Source organism: Schistocerca piceifrons, chromosome 2, assembly GCF_021461385.2.
Source record: "Schistocerca piceifrons isolate TAMUIC-IGC-003096 chromosome 2, iqSchPice1.1, whole genome shotgun sequence".
Taxonomy (NCBI): Eukaryota; Metazoa; Arthropoda; class Insecta; order Orthoptera; family Acrididae; genus Schistocerca; species Schistocerca piceifrons.
In genome coordinates this window covers 43,635,769-43,652,805 of record NC_060139.1, presented here as the reverse complement: position 1 = coordinate 43,652,805, position 17,037 = coordinate 43,635,769, and the positions used below count along the sequence as shown (strand labels likewise).

At 51.6% G+C, this 17,037-nt stretch overlaps 32 non-coding genes across 32 annotated transcripts; 29 read left to right on the top strand and 3 right to left on the bottom strand.

Moving 5' to 3' along the window:
- Positions 1-156: 156 nt before the first annotated feature.
- On the top strand, positions 157-229 carry Trnav-aac. The gene has a single exon. It is a non-coding gene; the product is annotated as a tRNA-Val (tRNA).
- A 194-nt stretch (positions 230-423) lies between these two features.
- On the bottom strand, positions 424-495 carry Trnap-agg. Its single transcript has one exon. It is a non-coding gene; the product is annotated as a tRNA-Pro (tRNA).
- A 402-nt stretch (positions 496-897) lies between these two features.
- On the top strand, positions 898-970 carry Trnav-cac. Its single transcript has one exon. It is a non-coding gene; the product is annotated as a tRNA-Val (tRNA).
- A 158-nt stretch (positions 971-1,128) lies between these two features.
- Positions 1,129-1,201, top strand: Trnav-aac. The gene has a single exon. It is a non-coding gene; the product is annotated as a tRNA-Val (tRNA).
- A 668-nt stretch (positions 1,202-1,869) lies between these two features.
- Trnav-cac lies at positions 1,870-1,942 on the top strand. The gene has a single exon. It is a non-coding gene; the product is annotated as a tRNA-Val (tRNA).
- Positions 1,943-2,100: 158 nt separating this feature from the next.
- Positions 2,101-2,173, top strand: Trnav-aac. Its single transcript has one exon. It is a non-coding gene; the product is annotated as a tRNA-Val (tRNA).
- A 668-nt stretch (positions 2,174-2,841) lies between these two features.
- On the top strand, positions 2,842-2,914 carry Trnav-cac. Its single transcript has one exon. It is a non-coding gene; the product is annotated as a tRNA-Val (tRNA).
- Positions 2,915-3,072: 158 nt separating this feature from the next.
- On the top strand, positions 3,073-3,145 carry Trnav-aac. Its single transcript has one exon. It is a non-coding gene; the product is annotated as a tRNA-Val (tRNA).
- A 194-nt stretch (positions 3,146-3,339) lies between these two features.
- Trnap-agg lies at positions 3,340-3,411 on the bottom strand. The gene has a single exon. It is a non-coding gene; the product is annotated as a tRNA-Pro (tRNA).
- Positions 3,412-3,813: 402 nt separating this feature from the next.
- Positions 3,814-3,886, top strand: Trnav-cac. Its single transcript has one exon. It is a non-coding gene; the product is annotated as a tRNA-Val (tRNA).
- A 158-nt stretch (positions 3,887-4,044) lies between these two features.
- Positions 4,045-4,117, top strand: Trnav-aac. Its single transcript has one exon. It is a non-coding gene; the product is annotated as a tRNA-Val (tRNA).
- A 668-nt stretch (positions 4,118-4,785) lies between these two features.
- On the top strand, positions 4,786-4,858 carry Trnav-cac. The gene has a single exon. It is a non-coding gene; the product is annotated as a tRNA-Val (tRNA).
- Positions 4,859-5,016: 158 nt separating this feature from the next.
- Positions 5,017-5,089, top strand: Trnav-aac. Its single transcript has one exon. It is a non-coding gene; the product is annotated as a tRNA-Val (tRNA).
- A 668-nt stretch (positions 5,090-5,757) lies between these two features.
- Positions 5,758-5,830, top strand: Trnav-cac. The gene has a single exon. It is a non-coding gene; the product is annotated as a tRNA-Val (tRNA).
- A 158-nt stretch (positions 5,831-5,988) lies between these two features.
- Positions 5,989-6,061, top strand: Trnav-aac. Its single transcript has one exon. It is a non-coding gene; the product is annotated as a tRNA-Val (tRNA).
- Positions 6,062-6,729: 668 nt separating this feature from the next.
- Positions 6,730-6,802, top strand: Trnav-cac. The gene has a single exon. It is a non-coding gene; the product is annotated as a tRNA-Val (tRNA).
- Positions 6,803-6,960: 158 nt separating this feature from the next.
- Trnav-aac lies at positions 6,961-7,033 on the top strand. Its single transcript has one exon. It is a non-coding gene; the product is annotated as a tRNA-Val (tRNA).
- Positions 7,034-7,701: 668 nt separating this feature from the next.
- On the top strand, positions 7,702-7,774 carry Trnav-cac. The gene has a single exon. It is a non-coding gene; the product is annotated as a tRNA-Val (tRNA).
- Positions 7,775-7,932: 158 nt separating this feature from the next.
- On the top strand, positions 7,933-8,005 carry Trnav-aac. Its single transcript has one exon. It is a non-coding gene; the product is annotated as a tRNA-Val (tRNA).
- Positions 8,006-8,199: 194 nt separating this feature from the next.
- Positions 8,200-8,271, bottom strand: Trnap-agg. The gene has a single exon. It is a non-coding gene; the product is annotated as a tRNA-Pro (tRNA).
- A 402-nt stretch (positions 8,272-8,673) lies between these two features.
- Trnav-cac lies at positions 8,674-8,746 on the top strand. Its single transcript has one exon. It is a non-coding gene; the product is annotated as a tRNA-Val (tRNA).
- A 158-nt stretch (positions 8,747-8,904) lies between these two features.
- On the top strand, positions 8,905-8,977 carry Trnav-aac. The gene has a single exon. It is a non-coding gene; the product is annotated as a tRNA-Val (tRNA).
- Positions 8,978-9,645: 668 nt separating this feature from the next.
- Trnav-cac lies at positions 9,646-9,718 on the top strand. The gene has a single exon. It is a non-coding gene; the product is annotated as a tRNA-Val (tRNA).
- A 158-nt stretch (positions 9,719-9,876) lies between these two features.
- Trnav-aac lies at positions 9,877-9,949 on the top strand. Its single transcript has one exon. It is a non-coding gene; the product is annotated as a tRNA-Val (tRNA).
- A 668-nt stretch (positions 9,950-10,617) lies between these two features.
- Trnav-cac lies at positions 10,618-10,690 on the top strand. The gene has a single exon. It is a non-coding gene; the product is annotated as a tRNA-Val (tRNA).
- A 158-nt stretch (positions 10,691-10,848) lies between these two features.
- Positions 10,849-10,921, top strand: Trnav-aac. The gene has a single exon. It is a non-coding gene; the product is annotated as a tRNA-Val (tRNA).
- Positions 10,922-11,589: 668 nt separating this feature from the next.
- Trnav-cac lies at positions 11,590-11,662 on the top strand. The gene has a single exon. It is a non-coding gene; the product is annotated as a tRNA-Val (tRNA).
- A 158-nt stretch (positions 11,663-11,820) lies between these two features.
- On the top strand, positions 11,821-11,893 carry Trnav-aac. Its single transcript has one exon. It is a non-coding gene; the product is annotated as a tRNA-Val (tRNA).
- A 668-nt stretch (positions 11,894-12,561) lies between these two features.
- Positions 12,562-12,634, top strand: Trnav-cac. The gene has a single exon. It is a non-coding gene; the product is annotated as a tRNA-Val (tRNA).
- A 158-nt stretch (positions 12,635-12,792) lies between these two features.
- On the top strand, positions 12,793-12,865 carry Trnav-aac. The gene has a single exon. It is a non-coding gene; the product is annotated as a tRNA-Val (tRNA).
- A 668-nt stretch (positions 12,866-13,533) lies between these two features.
- Positions 13,534-13,606, top strand: Trnav-cac. The gene has a single exon. It is a non-coding gene; the product is annotated as a tRNA-Val (tRNA).
- Positions 13,607-13,764: 158 nt separating this feature from the next.
- On the top strand, positions 13,765-13,837 carry Trnav-aac. Its single transcript has one exon. It is a non-coding gene; the product is annotated as a tRNA-Val (tRNA).
- The last annotated feature ends 3,200 nt before the right edge of the window (positions 13,838-17,037 follow it).

The window sequence follows — 17,037 nt, the reverse complement described above, 5'->3', positions numbered from 1 at the left end:
ATTTTCCTGCCTATGTCGTATTGTCCTCCAATGAGCCACGTCGTGTGTGGATCTGCTGCATGTCCCTTCGTTTTGCAAGTACCACATTTATTGAATTTTTTAGTTACGATGGCAACATCACTACAAGTTGTCTGTGAAGTAAGGTGCACACAAGCAGTTTCCGTGGTGTAGCGGTTATCACGTCAGCCTAACACGCAGAAGGTCCCCGGTTCGATCCCGGGCGGAAACACTTTTTCATCACTTTAAGCAAGACGTACTAACATGCATCTGCTACCATCTGTACCCGAAACCTTCGTAATCGCCTTCACGCGTCGGACCCGAGTGTCAATTGCTCACATCGAATAAGAAATTCATTTGATATTGACGGCGAGCTTTTTGCGCTGACTCAGCCACTGACGTGCGATCAGTTTGCACAAAACGCTAGGGCTCGTCCGGGATTTGAACCCGGGACCTCCTGCACCCTAAGCAGGAATCATACCCCTACACCAACGAGCCCTGTGACACGGCGAATGCCAATTATTCCAGTCCATCGATGTCGTCCAGGGTGCCCTGGAAGTCTCGTGTACGCTGGCGGGATGGGGCCGGCACGAATTCCCGCGGTCGGCGGCCTTCCTGGGCTACTGGTACCTTCATGTAGAGCTGCCGCTGGGCTCGCACTGCCTGCTGTTGAGAAAGTGATTGCTTTTGCTGATATGACTTGCAATAACGACTGCGCGAAACGCCGCTATCTCGTTAGGGGTGCTACGGCAGACACCCTCTCGAGCACCCCGAAGACTTCTTGAGCCCTCGGCTGTGATGGGTTCCAGGCTGACAAAAGAACTGTCGTGTGTGCATTCGCGAACGAGAGAAAGTCTGAGGCAAGTTCGAGTGAACAAGGATGGACTCGCCGGGTCCGTCGTTTCCGTAGTGTAGCGGTTATCACGTCTGCTTCACACGCAGAAGGTCCCCGGTTCGATCCCGGGCGGGAACAGAATTTTCCTGCCTATGTCGTATTGTCCTCCAATGAGCCACGTCGTGTGTGGATCTGCTGCATGTCCCTTCGTTTTGCAAGTACCACATTTATTGAATTTTTTAGTTACGATGGCAACATCACTACAAGTTGTCTGTGAAGTAAGGTGCACACAAGCAGTTTCCGTGGTGTAGCGGTTATCACGTCAGCCTAACACGCAGAAGGTCCCCGGTTCGATCCCGGGCGGAAACACTTTTTCATCACTTTAAGCAAGACGTACTAACATGCATCTGCTACCATCTGTACCCGAAACCTTCGTAATCGCCTTCACGCGTCGGACCCGAGTGTCAATTGCTCACATCGAATAAGAAATTCATTTGATATTGACGGCGAGCTTTTTGCGCTGACTCAGCCACTGACGTGCGATCAGTTTGCACAAAACGCTAGGGCTCGTCCGGGATTTGAACCCGAGACCTCCTGCACCCTAAGCAGGAATCATACCCCTACACCAACGAGCCCTGCGACACGGCGAATGCCAATTATTCCAGTCCATCGATGTCGTCCAGGGTGCCCTGGAAGTCTCGTGTACGCTGGCGGGATGGGGCCGGCGCGAATTCCCGCGGTCGGCGGCCTTCCTGGGCTACTGGTACCTTCATGTAGAGCTGCCGCTGGGCTCGCACTGCCTGCTGTTGAGAAAGTGATTGCTTTTGCTGATATGACTTGCAATAACGACTGCGCGAAACGCCGCTATCTCGTTAGGGGTGCTACGGCAGACACCCTCTCGAGCACCCCGAAGACTTCTTGAGCCCTCGGCTGTGATGGGTTCCAGGCTGACAAAAGAACTGTCGTGTGTGCATTCGCGAACGAGAGAAAGTCTGAGGCAAGTTCGAGTGAACAAGGATGGACTCGCCGGGTCCGTCGTTTCCGTAGTGTAGCGGTTATCACGTCTGCTTCACACGCAGAAGGTCCCCGGTTCGATCCCGGGCGGGAACAGAATTTTCCTGCCTATGTCGTATTGTCCTCCAATGAGCCACGTCGTGTGTGGATCTGCTGCATGTCCCTTCGTTTTGCAAGTACCACATTTATTGAATTTTTTAGTTACGATGGCAACATCACTACAAGTTGTCTGTGAAGTAAGGTGCACACAAGCAGTTTCCGTGGTGTAGCGGTTATCACGTCAGCCTAACACGCAGAAGGTCCCCGGTTCGATCCCGGGCGGAAACACTTTTTCATCACTTTAAGCAAGACGTACTAACATGCATCTGCTACCATCTGTACCCGAAACCTTCGTAATCGCCTTCACGCGTCGGACCCGAGTGTCAATTGCTCACATCGAATAAGAAATTCATTTGATATTGACGGCGAGCTTTTTGCGCTGACTCAGCCACTGACGTGCGATCAGTTTGCACAAAACGCTAGGGCTCGTCCGGGATTTGAACCCGTGACCTACTGCACCCTAAACAGGAATCATACCCCTAGACCAACGAGCCCTGTGACACGGCGAATGTCAATTATTCCAGTCCCTCGATGTCGTCCAGGGTGCCCTGGAAGTCTCGTGTACGCTGGCGGGATGGGGCCGGCGCGAATTCCCGCGGTCGGCGGCCTTCCTGGGCTACTGGTACCTTCATGTAGAGCTGCCGCTGGGCTCGCACTGCCTGCTGTTGAGAAAGTGATTGCTTTTGCTGATATGACTTGCAATAAGGACTGCGCGAAACGCCGCTATCTCGTTAGGGGTGCTACGGCAGACACCCTCTCGAGCACCCCGAAGACTTCTTGAGCCCTCGGCTGTGATGGGTTCCAGGCTGACAAAAGAACTGTCGTGTGTGCATTCGCGAACGAGAGAAAGTCTGAGGCAAGTTCGAGTGAACAAGAATGGACTCCCCGGGTCCGTCGTTTCCGTAGTGTAGCGGTTATCACGTCTGCTTCACACGCAGAAGGTCCCCGGTTCGATCCCGGGCGGGAACAGAATTTTCCTGCCTATGTCGTATTGTCCTCCAATGAGCCACGTCGTGTGTGGATCTGCTGCATGTCCCTTCGTTTTGCAAGTACCACATTTATTGAATTTTTTAGTTACGATGGCAACATCACTACAAGTTGTCTGTGAAGTAAGGTGCACACAAGCAGTTTCCGTGGTGTAGCGGTTATGACGTCAGCCTAACACGCAGAAGGTCCCCGGTTCGATCCCGGGCGGAAACACTTTTTCATCACTTTAAGCAAGACGTACTAACATGCATCTGCTACCATCTGTACCCGAAACCTTCGTAATCGCCTTCACGCGTCGGACCCGAGTGTCAATTGCTCACATCGAATAAGAAATTCATTTGATATTGACGGCGAGCTTTTTGCGCTGACTCAGCCACTGACGTGCGATCAGTTTGCACAAAACGCTAGGGCTCGTCCGGGATTTGAACCCGGGACCTCCTGCACCCTAAGCAGGAATCATACCCCTACACCAACGAGCCCTGTGACACGGCGAATGCCAATTATTCCAGTCCATCGATGTCGTCCAGGGTGCCCTGGAAGTCTCGTGTACGCTGGCGGGATGGGGCCGGCACGAATTCCCGCGGTCGGCGGCCTTCCTGGGCTACTGGTACCTTCATGTAGAGCTGCCGCTGGGCTCGCACTGCCTGCTGTTGAGAAAGTGATTGCTTTTGCTGATATGACTTGCAATAACGACTGCGCGAAACGCCGCTATCTCGTTAGGGGTGCTACGGCAGACACCCTCTCGAGCACCCCGAAGACTTCTTGAGCCCTCGGCTGTGATGGGTTCCAGGCTGACAAAAGAACTGTCGTGTGTGCATTCGCGAACGAGAGAAAGTCTGAGGCAAGTTCGAGTGAACAAGGATGGACTCGCCGGGTCCGTCGTTTCCGTAGTGTAGCGGTTATCACGTCTGCTTCACACGCAGAAGGTCCCCGGTTCGATCCCGGGCGGGAACAGAATTTTCCTGCCTATGTCGTATTGTCCTCCAATGAGCCACGTCGTGTGTGGATCTGCTGCATGTCCCTTCGTTTTGCAAGTACCACATTTATTGAATTTTTTAGTTACGATGGCAACATCACTACAAGTTGTCTGTGAAGTAAGGTGCACACAAGCAGTTTCCGTGGTGTAGCGGTTATCACGTCAGCCTAACACGCAGAAGGTCCCCGGTTCGATCCCGGGCGGAAACACTTTTTCATCACTTTAAGCAAGACGTACTAACATGCATCTGCTACCATCTGTACCCGAAACCTTCGTAATCGCCTTCACGCGTCGGACCCGAGTGTCAATTGCTCACATCGAATAAGAAATTCATTTGATATTGACGGCGAGCTTTTTGCGCTGACTCAGCCACTGACGTGCGATCAGTTTGCACAAAACGCTAGGGCTCGTCCGGGATTTGAACCCGAGACCTCCTGCACCCTAAGCAGGAATCATACCCCTACACCAACGAGCCCTGCGACACGGCGAATGCCAATTATTCCAGTCCATCGATGTCGTCCAGGGTGCCCTGGAAGTCTCGTGTACGCTGGCGGGATGGGGCCGGCGCGAATTCCCGCGGTCGGCGGCCTTCCTGGGCTACTGGTACCTTCATGTAGAGCTGCCGCTGGGCTCGCACTGCCTGCTGTTGAGAAAGTGATTGCTTTTGCTGATATGACTTGCAATAACGACTGCGCGAAACGCCGCTATCTCGTTAGGGGTGCTACGGCAGACACCCTCTCGAGCACCCCGAAGACTTCTTGAGCCCTCGGCTGTGATGGGTTCCAGGCTGACAAAAGAACTGTCGTGTGTGCATTCGCGAACGAGAGAAAGTCTGAGGCAAGTTCGAGTGAACAAGGATGGACTCCCCGGGTCCGTCGTTTCCGTAGTGTAGCGGTTATCACGTCTGCTTCACACGCAGAAGGTCCCCGGTTCGATCCCGGGCGGGAACAGAATTTTCCTGCCTATGTCGTATTGTCCTCCAATGAGCCACGTCGTGTGTGGATCTGCTGCATGTCCCTTCGTTTTGCAAGTACCACATTTATTGAATTTTTTAGATACGATGGCAACATCACTACAAGTTGTCTGTGAAGTAAGGTGCACACAAGCAGTTTCCGTGGTGTAGCGGTTATCACGTCTGCCTAACACGCAGAAGGTCCCCGGTTCGATCCCGGGCGGAAACACTTTTTCATCACTTTAAGCAAGACGTACTAACATGCATCTGCTACCATCTGTACCCGAAACCTTCGTAATCGCCTTCACGCGTCGGACCCGAGTGTCAATTGCTCACATCGAATAAGAAATTCATTTGATATTGACGGCGAGCTTTTTGCGCTGACTCAGCCACTGACGTGCGATCAGTTTGCACAAAACGCTAGGGCTCGTCCGGGATTTGAACCCGTGACCTACTGCACCCTAAGCAGGAATCATACCCCTAGACCAACGAGCCCTGTGACACGGCGAATGTCAATTATTCCAGTCCCTCGATGTCGTCCAGGGTGCCCTGGAAGTCTCGTGTACGCTGGCGGGATGGGGCCGGCGCGAATTCCCGCGGTCGGCGGCCTTCCTGGGCTACTGGTACCTTCATGTAGAGCTGCCGCTGGGCTCGCACTGCCTGCTGTTGAGAAAGTGATTGCTTTTGCTGATATGACTTGCAATAAGGACTGCGCGAAACGCCGCTATCTCGTTAGGGGTGCTACGGCAGACACCCTCTCGAGCACCCCGAAGACTTCTTGAGCCCTCGGCTGTGATGGGTTCCAGGCTGACAAAAGAACTGTCGTGTGTGCATTCGCGAACGAGAGAAAGTCTGAGGCAAGTTCGAGTGAACAAGGATGGACTCCCCGGGTTCGTCGTTTCCGTAGTGTAGCGGTTATCACGTCTGCTTCACACGCAGAAGGTCCCCGGTTCGATCCCGGGCGGGAACAGAATTTTCCTGCCTATGTCGTATTGTCCTCCAATGAGCCACGTCGTGTGTGGATCTGCTGCATGTCCCTTCGTTTTGCAAGTACCACATTTATTGAATTTTTTAGATACGATGGCAACATCACTACAAGTTGTCTGTGAAGTAAGGTGCACACAAGCAGTTTCCGTGGTGTAGCGGTTATCACGTCTGCCTAACACGCAGAAGGTCCCCGGTTCGATCCCGGGCGGAAACACTTTTTCATCACTTTAAGCAAGACGTACTAACATGCATCTGCTACCATCTGTACCCGAAACCTTCGTAATCGCCTTCACGCGTCGGACCCGAGTGTCAATTGCTCACATCGAATAAGAAATTCATTTGATATTGACGGCGAGCTTTTTGCGCTGACTCAGCCACTGACGTGCGATCAGTTTGCACAAAACGCTAGGGCTCGTCCGGGATTTGAACCCGTGACCTACTGCACCCTAAGCAGGAATCATACCCCTAGACCAACGAGCCCTGTGACACGGCGAATGTCAATTATTCCAGTCCCTCGATGTCGTCCAGGGTGCCCTGGAAGTCTCGTGTACGCTGGCGGGATGGGGCCGGCGCGAATTCCCGCGGTCGGCGGCCTTCCTGGGCTACTGGTACCTTCATGTAGAGCTGCCGCTGGGCTCGCACTGCCTGCTGTTGAGAAAGTGATTGCTTTTGCTGATATGACTTGCAATAAGGACTGCGCGAAACGCCGCTATCTCGTTAGGGGTGCTACGGCAGACACCCTCTCGAGCACCCCGAAGACTTCTTGAGCCCTCGGCTGTGATGGGTTCCAGGCTGACAAAAGAACTGTCGTGTGTGCATTCGCGAACGAGAGAAAGTCTGAGGCAAGTTCGAGTGAACAAGAATGGACTCCGCGGGTCCGTCGTTTCCGTAGTGTAGCGGTTATCACGTCTGCTTCACACGCAGAAGGTCCCCGGTTCGATCCCGGGCGGGAACAGAATTTTCCTGCCTATGTCGTATTGTCCTCCAATGAGCCACGTCGTGTGTGGATCTGCTGCATGTCCCTTCGTTTTGCAAGTACCACATTTATTGAATTTTTTAGTTACGATGGCAACATCACTACAAGTTGTCTGTGAAGTAAGGTGCACACAAGCAGTTTCCGTGGTGTAGCGGTTATCACGTCAGCCTAACACGCAGAAGGTCCCCGGTTCGATCCCGGGCGGAAACACTTTTTCATCACTTTAAGCAAGACGTACTAACATGCATCTGCTACCATCTGTACCCGAAACCTTCGTAATCGCCTTCACGCGTCGGACCCGAGTGTCAATTGCTCACATCGAATAAGAAATTCATTTGATATTGACGGCGAGCTTTTTGCGCTGACTCAGCCACTGACGTGCGATCAGTTTGCACAAAACGCTAGGGCTCGTCCGGGATTTGAACCCGTGACCTACTGCACCCTAAGCAGGAATCATACCCCTAGACCAACGAGCCCGGTGACACGGCGAATGTCAATTATTCCAGTCCCTCGATGTCGTCCAGGGTGCCCTGGAAGTCTCGTGTACGCTGGCGGGATGGGGCCGGCGCGAATTCCCGCGGTCGGCGGCCTTCCTGGGCTACTGGTACCTTCATGTAGAGCTGCCGCTGTGCTCGCACTGCCTGCTGTTGAGAAAGTGATTGCTTTTGCTGATATGACTTGCAATAAGGACTGCGCGAAACGCCGCTATCTCGTTAGGGGTGCTACGGCAGACACCCTCTCGAGCACCCCGAAGACTTCTTGAGCCCTCGGCTGTGATGGGTTCCAGGCTGACAAAAGAACTGTCGTGTGTGCATTCGCGAACGAGAGAAAGTCTGAGGCAAGTTCGAGTGAACAAGGATGGACTCCCCGGGTTCGTCGTTTCCGTAGTGTAGCGGTTATCACGTCTGCTTCACACGCAGAAGGTCCTCGGTTCGATCCCGGGCGGGAACAGAATTTTCCTGCCTATGTCGTATTGTCCTCCAATGAGCCACGTCGTGTGTGGATCTGCTGCATGTCCCTTCGTTTTGCAAGTACCACATTTATTGAATTTTTTAGTTACGATGGCAACATCACTACAAGTTGTCTGTGAAGTAAGGTGCACACAAGCAGTTTCCGTGGTGTAGCGGTTATCACGTCTGCCTAACACGCAGAAGGTCCCCGGTTCGATCCCGGGCGGAAACACTTTTTCATCACTTTAAGCAAGACGTACTAACATGCATCTGCTACCATCTGTATCCGAAACCTTCGTAATCGCCTTCACGCGTCGGACCCGAGTGTCAATTGCTCACATCGAATAAGAAATTCATTTGATATTGACGGCGAGCTTTTTGCGCTGACTCAGCCACTGACGTGCGATCAGTTTGCACAAAACGCTAGGGCTCGTCCGGGATTTGAACCCGGGACCTCCTGCACCCTAAGCAGGAATCATACCCCTACACCAACGAGCCCTGTGACACGGCGAATGCCAATTATTCCAGTCCATCGATGTCGTCCAGGGTGCCCTGGAAGTCTCGTGTACGCTGGCGGGATGGGGCCGGCGCGAATTCCCGCGGTCGGCGGCCTTCCTGGGCTACTGGTACCTTCATGTAGAGCTGCCGCTGGGCTCGCACTGCCTGCTGTTGAGAAAGTGATTGCTTTTGCTGATATGACTTGCAATAACGACTGCGCGAAACGCCGCTATCTCGTTAGGGGTGCTACGGCAGACACCCTCTCGAGCACCCCGAAGACTTCTTGAGCCCTCGGCTGTGATGGGTTCCAGGCTGACAAAAGAACTGTCGTGTGTGCATTCGCGAACGAGAGAAAGTCTGAGGCAAGTTCGAGTGAACAAGGATGGACTCCCCGGGTCCGTCGTTTCCGTAGTGTAGCGGTTATCACGTCTGCTTCACACGCAGAAGGTCCCCGGTTCGATCCCGGGCGGGAACAGAATTTTCCTGCCTATGTCGTATTGTCCTCCAATGAGCCACGTCGTGTGTGGATCTGCTGCATGTCCCTTCGTTTTGCAAGTACCACATTTATTGAATTTTTTAGTTACGATGGCAACATCACTACAAGTTGTCTGTGAAGTAAGGTGCACACAAGCAGTTTCCGTGGTGTAGCGGTTATCACGTCAGCCTAACACGCAGAAGGTCCCCGGTTCGATCCCGGGCGGAAACACTTTTTCATCACTTTAAGCAAGACGTACTAACATGCATCTGCTACCATCTGTACCCGAAACCTTCGTAATCGCCTTCACGCGTCGGACCCGAGTGTCAATTGCTCACATCGAATAAGAAATTCATTTGATATTGACGGCGAGCTTTTTGCGCTGACTCAGCCACTGACGTGCGATCAGTTTGCACAAAACGCTAGGGCTCGTCCGGGATTTGAACCCGTGACCTACTGCACCCTAAGCAGGAATCATACCCCTAGACCAACGAGCCCTGTGACACGGCGAATGTCAATTATTCCAGTCCCTCGATGTCGTCCAGGGTGCCCTGGAAGTCTCGTGTACGCTGGCGGGATGGGGCCGGCGCGAATTCCCGCGGTCGGCGGCCTTCCTGGGCTACTGGTACCTTCATGTAGAGCTGCCGCTGGGCTCGCACTGCCTGCTGTTGAGAAAGTGATTGCTTTTGCTGATATGACTTGCAATAAGGACTGCGCGAAACGCCGCTATCTCGTTAGGGGTGCTACGGCAGACACCCTCTCGAGCACCCCGAAGACTTCTTGAGCCCTCGGCTGTGATGGGTTCCAGGCTGACAAAAGAACTGTCGTGTGTGCATTCGCGAACGAGAGAAAGTCTGAGGCAAGTTCGAGTGAACAAGAATGGACTCCCCGGGTCCGTCGTTTCCGTAGTGTAGCGGTTATCACGTCTGCTTCACACGCAGAAGGTCCCCGGTTCGATCCCGGGCGGGAACAGAATTTTCCTGCCTATGTCGTATTGTCCTCCAATGAGCCACGTCGTGTGTGGATCTGCTGCATGTCCCTTCGTTTTGCAAGTACCACATTTATTGAATTTTTTAGTTACGATGGCAACATCACTACAAGTTGTCTGTGAAGTAAGGTGCACACAAGCAGTTTCCGTGGTGTAGCGGTTATCACGTCAGCCTAACACGCAGAAGGTCCCCGGTTCGATCCCGGGCGGAAACACTTTTTCATCACTTTAAGCAAGACGTACTAACATGCATCTGCTACCATCTGTACCCGAAACCTTCGTAATCGCCTTCAAGCGTCGGACCCGAGTGTCAATTGCTCACATCGAATAAGAAATTCATTTGATATTGACGGCGAGCTTTTTGCGCTGACTCAGCCACTGACGTGCGATCAGTTTGCACAAAACGCCAGGGCTCGTCCGGGATTTGAACCCGTGACCTACTGCACCCTAAGCAGGAATCATACCCCTAGACCAACGAGCCCTGTGACACGGCGAATGTCAATTATTCCAGTCCCTCGATGTCGTCCAGGGTGCCCTGGAAGTCTCGTGTACGCTGGCGGGATGGGGCCGGCGCGAATTCCCGCGGTCGGCGGCCTTCCTGGGCTACTGGTACCTTCATGTAGAGCTGCCGCTGGGCTCGCACTGCCTGCTGTTGAGAAAGTGATTGCTTTTGCTGATATGACTTGCAATAAGGACTGCGCGAAACGCCGCTATCTCGTTAGGGGTGCTACGGCAGACACCCTCTCGAGCACCCCGAAGACTTCTTGAGCCCTCGGCTGTGATGGGTTCCAGGCTGACAAAAGAACTGTCGTGTGTGCATTCGCGAACGAGAGAAAGTCTGAGGCAAGTTCGAGTGAACAAGGATGGACTCCCCGTGTCCGTCGTTTCCGTAGTGTAGCGGTTATCACGTCTGCTTCACACGCAGAAGGTCCCCGGTTCGATCCCGGGCGGGAACAGAATTTTCCTGCCTATGTCGTATTGTCCTCCAATGAGCCACGTCGTGTGTGGATCTGCTGCATGTCCCTTCGTTTTGCAAGTACCACATTTATTGAATTTTTTAGTTACGATGGCAACATCACTACAAGTTGTCTGTGAAGTAAGGTGCACACAAGCAGTTTCCGTGGTGTAGCGGTTATCACGTCTGCCTAACACGCAGAAGGTCCCCGGTTCGATCCCGGGCGGAAACACTTTTTCATCACTTTAAGCCAGACGTACTAACATGCATCTGCTACCATCTGTACCCGAAACCTTCGTAATCGCCTTCACGCGTCGGACCCGAGTGTCAATTGCTCACATCGAATAAGAAATTCATTTGATATTGACGGCGAGCTTTTTGCGCTGACTCAGCCACTGACGTGCGATCAGTTTGCACAAAACGCTAGGGCTCGTCCGGGATTTGAACCCGGGACCTCCTGCACCCTAAGCAGGAATCACACCCCTACACCAACGAGCCCTGTGACACTGCGAATGCCAATTATTCCAGTCCATCGATGTCGTCCAGGGTGCCCTGGAAGTCTCGTGTACGCTGGCGGGATGGGGCCGGCGCGAATTCCCGCGGTCGGCGGCCTTCCTGGGCTACTGGTACCTTCATGTAGAGCTGCCGCTGGGCTCGCACTGCCTGCTGTTGAGAAAGTGATTGCTTTTGCTGATATGACTTGCAATAAGGACTGCGCGAAACGCCGCTATCTCGTTAGGGGTGCTACGGCAGACACCCTCTCGAGCACCCCGAAGACTTCTTGAGCCCTCGGCTGTGATGGGTTCCAGGCTGACAAAAGAACTGTCGTGTGTGCATTCGCGAACGAGAGAAAGTCTGAGGCAAGTTCGAGTAAACAAGGATGGACTCCCCGGGTCCGTCGTTTCCGTAGTGTAGCGGTTATCACGTCTGCTTCACACGCAGAAGGTCCCCGGTTCGATCCCGGGCGGGAACAGAATTTTCCTGCCTATGTCGTATTGTCCTCCAATGAGCCACGTCGTGTGTGGATCTGCTGCATGTCCCTTCGTTTTGCAAGTACCACATTTATTGAATTTTTTAGTTACGATGGCAACATCACTACAAGTTGTCTGTGAAGTAAGGTGCACACAAGCAGTTTCCGTGGTGTAGCGGTTATCACGTCAGCCTAACACGCAGAAGGTCCCCGGTTCGATCCCGGGCGGAAACACTTTTTCATCACTTTAAGCAAGACGTACTAACATGCATCTGCTACCATCTGTACCCGAAACCTTCGTAATCGCCTTCACGCGTCGGACCCGAGTGTCAATTGCTCACATCGAATAAGAAATTCATTTGATATTGACGGCGAGCTTTTTGCGCTGACTCAGCCACTGACGTGCGATCAGTTTGCACAAAACGCTAGGGCTCGTCCGGGATTTGAACCCGTGACCTACTGCACCCTAAGCAGGAATCATACCCCTAGACCAACGAGCCCTGTGACACGGCGAATGTCAATTATTCCAGTCCCTCGATGTCGTCCAGGGTGCCCTGGAAGTCTCGTGTACGCTGGCGGGATGGGGCCGGCGCGAATTCCCGCGGTCGGCGGCCTTCCTGGGCTACTGGTACCTTCATGTAGAGCTGCCGCTGGGCTCGCACTGCCTGCTGTTGAGAAAGTGATTGCTTTTGCTGATATGACTTGCAATAAGGACTGCGCGAAACGCCGCTATCTCGTTAGGGGTGCTACGGCAGACACCCTCTCGAGCACCCCGAAGACTTCTTGAGCCCTCGGCTGTGATGGGTTCCAGGCTGACAAAAGAACTGTCGTGTGTGCATTCGCGAACGAGAGAAAGTCTGAGGCAAGTTCGAGTGAACAAGAATGGACTCCCCGGGTCCGTCGTTTCCGTAGTGTAGCGGTTATCACGTCTGCTTCACACGCAGAAGGTCCCCGGTTCGATCCCGGGCGGGAACAGAATTTTCCTGCCTATGTCGTATTGTCCTCCAATGAGCCACGTCGTGTGTGGATCTGCTGCATGTCCCTTCGTTTTGCAAGTACCACATTTATTGAATTTTTTAGTTACGATGGCAACATCACTACAAGTTGTCTGTGAAGTAAGGTGCACACAAGCAGTTTCCGTGGTGTAGCGGTTATCACGTCAGCCTAACACGCAGAAGGTCCCCGGTTCGATCCCGGGCGGAAACACTTTTTCATCACTTTAAGCAAGACGTACTAACATGCATCTGCTACCATCTGTACCCGAAACCTTCGTAATCGCCTTCAAGCGTCGGACCCGAGTGTCAATTGCTCACATCGAATAAGAAATTCATTTGATATTGACGGCGAGCTTTTTGCGCTGACTCAGCCACTGACGTGCGATCAGTTTGCACAAAACGCCAGGGCTCGTCCGGGATTTGAACCCGTGACCTACTGCACCCTAAGCAGGAATCATACCCCTAGACCAACGAGCCCTGTGACACGGCGAATGTCAATTATTCCAGTCCCTCGATGTCGTCCAGGGTGCCCTGGAAGTCTCGTGTACGCTGGCGGGATGGGGCCGGCGCGAATTCCCGCGGTCGGCGGCCTTCCTGGGCTACTGGTACCTTCATGTAGAGCTGCCGCTGGGCTCGCACTGCCTGCTGTTGAGAAAGTGATTGCTTTTGCTGATATGACTTGCAATAAGGACTGCGCGAAACGCCGCTATCTCGTTAGGGGTGCTACGGCAGACACCCTCTCGAGCACCCCGAAGACTTCTTGAGCCCTCGGCTGTGATGGGTTCCAGGCTGACAAAAGAACTGTCGTGTGTGCATTCGCGAACGAGAGAAAGTCTGAGGCAAGTTCGAGTGAACAAGAATGGACTCCCCGGGTCCGTCGTTTCCGTAGTGTAGCGGTTATCACGTCTGCTTCACACGCAGAAGGTCCCCGGTTCGATCCCGGGCGGGAACAGAATTTTCCTGCCTATGTCGTATTGTCCTCCAATGAGCCACGTCGTGTGTGGATCTGCTGCATGTCCCTTCGTTTTGCAAGTACCACATTTATTGAATTTTTTAGTTACGATGGCAACATCACTACAAGTTGTCTGTGAAGTAAGGTGCACACAAGCAGTTTCCGTGGTGTAGCGGTTATCACGTCAGCCTAACACGCAGAAGGTCCCCGGTTCGATCCCGGGCGGAAACACTTTTTCATCACTTTAAGCAAGACGTACTAACATGCATCTGCTACCATCTGTACCCGAAACCTTCGTAATCGCCTTCAAGCGTCGGACCCGAGTGTCAATTGCTCACATCGAATAAGAAATTCATTTGATATTGACGGCGAGCTTTTTGCGCTGACTCAGCCACTGACGTGCGATCAGTTTGCACAAAACGCCAGGGCTCGTCCGGGATTTGAACCCGTGACCTACTGCACCCTAAGCAGGAATCATACCCCTTTTTTTTTTTTTTTTTTTTTTTGTCTTTGGTTCGGAGTCGCATGATACTGATATGTGGACACGGGGCTTATTTATGCGTTGTCTAACTAAACAGGTGAAAGCTTGGCAGGAAGGCAAAGTAACTAAGAGCTAGCGTGAATGTCTCCCCTATCATGAAGTGAGATCAGTATCCCCCTATACCGGCGCCATTAATGCAACTGGCGCAGGAGCGAGCAATAGAAGTGGAAACTTAACCAATCCCCTGCTTTTCGAAAACAATACTGAGCATATTCGCAAAGTCCCTCTTAAGATGTGGGAAAGATTGTTGCGTCCAGTACTCATGAAGCATGTAACCAGTAAACGAAATAAAATCGGAAATACCATCACCATCAACCACTGCAAAAATGTAACGGCCAAGAAGCCACATAATGGTGTTGTTCTTTGTCCGGGGATAAAAAACCGTGTCCGGCCAGCAGAGAATATCAGTTGTAAAAGCTGATTCCGAGCTTCTGGTGAGTAACGCCAATTGTCGGCGCAGCCAGTACCACATGCGAAGACGGTCAGCGCAGGTAAATCGGTGTGGGAGTGTATCAATACAACCACACGTTTGACAAAGCGGAGTGACACTTAAACCTATACGATGAAGTCGTTCGTTCGTAGGAATCAGCTGATTAACTACCTTATACCATAGGGAGGCAACAGCTGCGGAATGAACGGGTAAGCTAATATTCGTCCATATGTGACGCCAATTAAAACGGGGATATTGTAAAACAATCGGGATGGAAGAAGAAGACCTGTGCCATTTGTCAAGCAGTGTTCGCGTAGTAAAAACAGGACTACGTTGTAAGTGGAGATCCAGATAACTAATCTCAATGTAGAAGTCCCGAACATGCCGTAGCTTCGCATTTAGAGGCCCTACGTTAATAGGCGGTGACAAGCTCGCAGGACGAACGACATGGAATAATCGCGAAGTAACAGTCGGGGACTCAGAAAATAAAAGATGGAGGGTGCGCTTAACATAAAGGGCAGCAGCCTTGACACGGACATCGGTGAACGACAAGCCGCCCTCAAGTCGCGGCTTCGTAAGAACATCACAACGTAATTTAAAAATGTGCCCCCGCCAAATATATCTGTTAATAAGCTGGACCATGTTTGCACCCTGCATTCTGGGAAGCGGAAACAACTGAGCAACGTAATATACTTTACATAAAACATAAGTGTCTAATACATGCTTTTTTTGCAGTATCGGTATCGAACGCCATGAGTGTTCGAATAAAACACCTTGAAGCTTGGAAATGGCCACTTGCCAATTTTTCGCAGCCATACGAAGAGGACACCGTTCAAGATAGATACCTAAATGTGTATGATGTTCAACAGCCGTAACCCACGGAACAACCACATGTTCAAAGCCCCGCAAATTCAGGAGTTTGCTTTTACGGGGGTTGATACGAGAACCTGAGGCCGCAGAAAATTTATCCAGTTCCATTTTCAACGGCGGCACTTCTGCGGAGGAACGAAGTAAAACAACCAAATCATCAGCATAAGCTGTTGCTGTCTGGGTAACCCCAGAGATCGTAAGACCACGAAGTGTCGAGTTGAGACGTGTGAGGAGTGGTTGAAGGGAGAGAGCATAAAGGGTCATGGATAAAGGGCTACCTTGCGGGACGCCACGTTTAATATCAATGACCTTCGTCAGCTGTCCATTAATGTCAATCTTAGCAGAAATGCCAGTCGTCATATTCTTAAGAACCAGCAGCGCCTTTTCATTAAAACCGAGTCGGCGCAGCAGAAGCTCTAAAAACGAATGGGACACACGATCAAAAGCCTTACTAAAATCAACAAATAAAAGCGCACAGGAAATATTGGTGACAGCGACAATCGACACAATATCACGATACCCCGCCAGAGGCGTCAAGATGGAGCGCCCCGGAAAGCAGCTTTGACAAGGAGTTATCACAGGTGTAAGCAAGAGGGATAGACGTGCATTAACAGCCCTAGCAGCCGTCTTATAATCAAAATTTAAAAGGGTTAAAGGACGAAAGTCACTAGCTGTCTTCAAACCAGCAGATTTCGGTATCAGGACAACCGTACCTCTCTTGAATTCGGCTGGAATTGTGCCACCATTCAAAATTTCATTTACTATATCCGTAAAAACCGGCCCTATAATAGTCCAAAAGCGAACAAAAAACTCCTTAGGAAGGCCATCCGGACCAGGAGATTTGTGAGATGGTGAACAAGCAATGAAAGCTGAAATTTCGTCTGCAGTAAAAGGAGCTAAAAATTCCATATTATGGTCCTCTGTTAAAACTGATGGGATAGCAGTTGAAATCTCGTCAACATCAAGCGGATCAGAATCAGCCACAGCATATAAGGTCTCATAGTAGCAGGTAAGTTCATGGGTTATTTGATTCTGTAAGGTAAGCCGGCGACCATCAGCTGCCATAAGGCCGTCAATCAATACACGTCGACGGTTCTTGTGGTGACGAAACAGATGGTACATGGAAGTCATTTCATGTGCTAAGGTGGACGGCGGCTTAGATTTAATCTTCAATCCTTCCATCTGAAGCCGTTTAATACTAAGGAGCTTGGCTTTAATTTTCCGAACCCCAGAAAGGTGGGCACATGTCATTCGAGGAGTATCATAAAGTTCGCGAAGCACCGAATAATAATACTCAAAAGTCAGTTTCAGATCTCGCGCTCTATTATAACTGTAGGACATTAAAGTGCGACGTAGTTTTGGCTTCGCACAGTGGATCCACCAGTGAAGCTTAGACGGATAGTATCGCAGAGAACGTAAACACATGTCCCACGCCGTCTGTATTAGAGGTTCGATGTCAGGGTCATCGAGCAAGGAGACATTTAATTTCCACAGTGGCCGATAAAGTTTAAGAGGCTGACGTTCCAAATTAATTATAACCGCAAGGGCACAATGATCCGTAAAACTGGCTGGAATTACATCTACATTTAA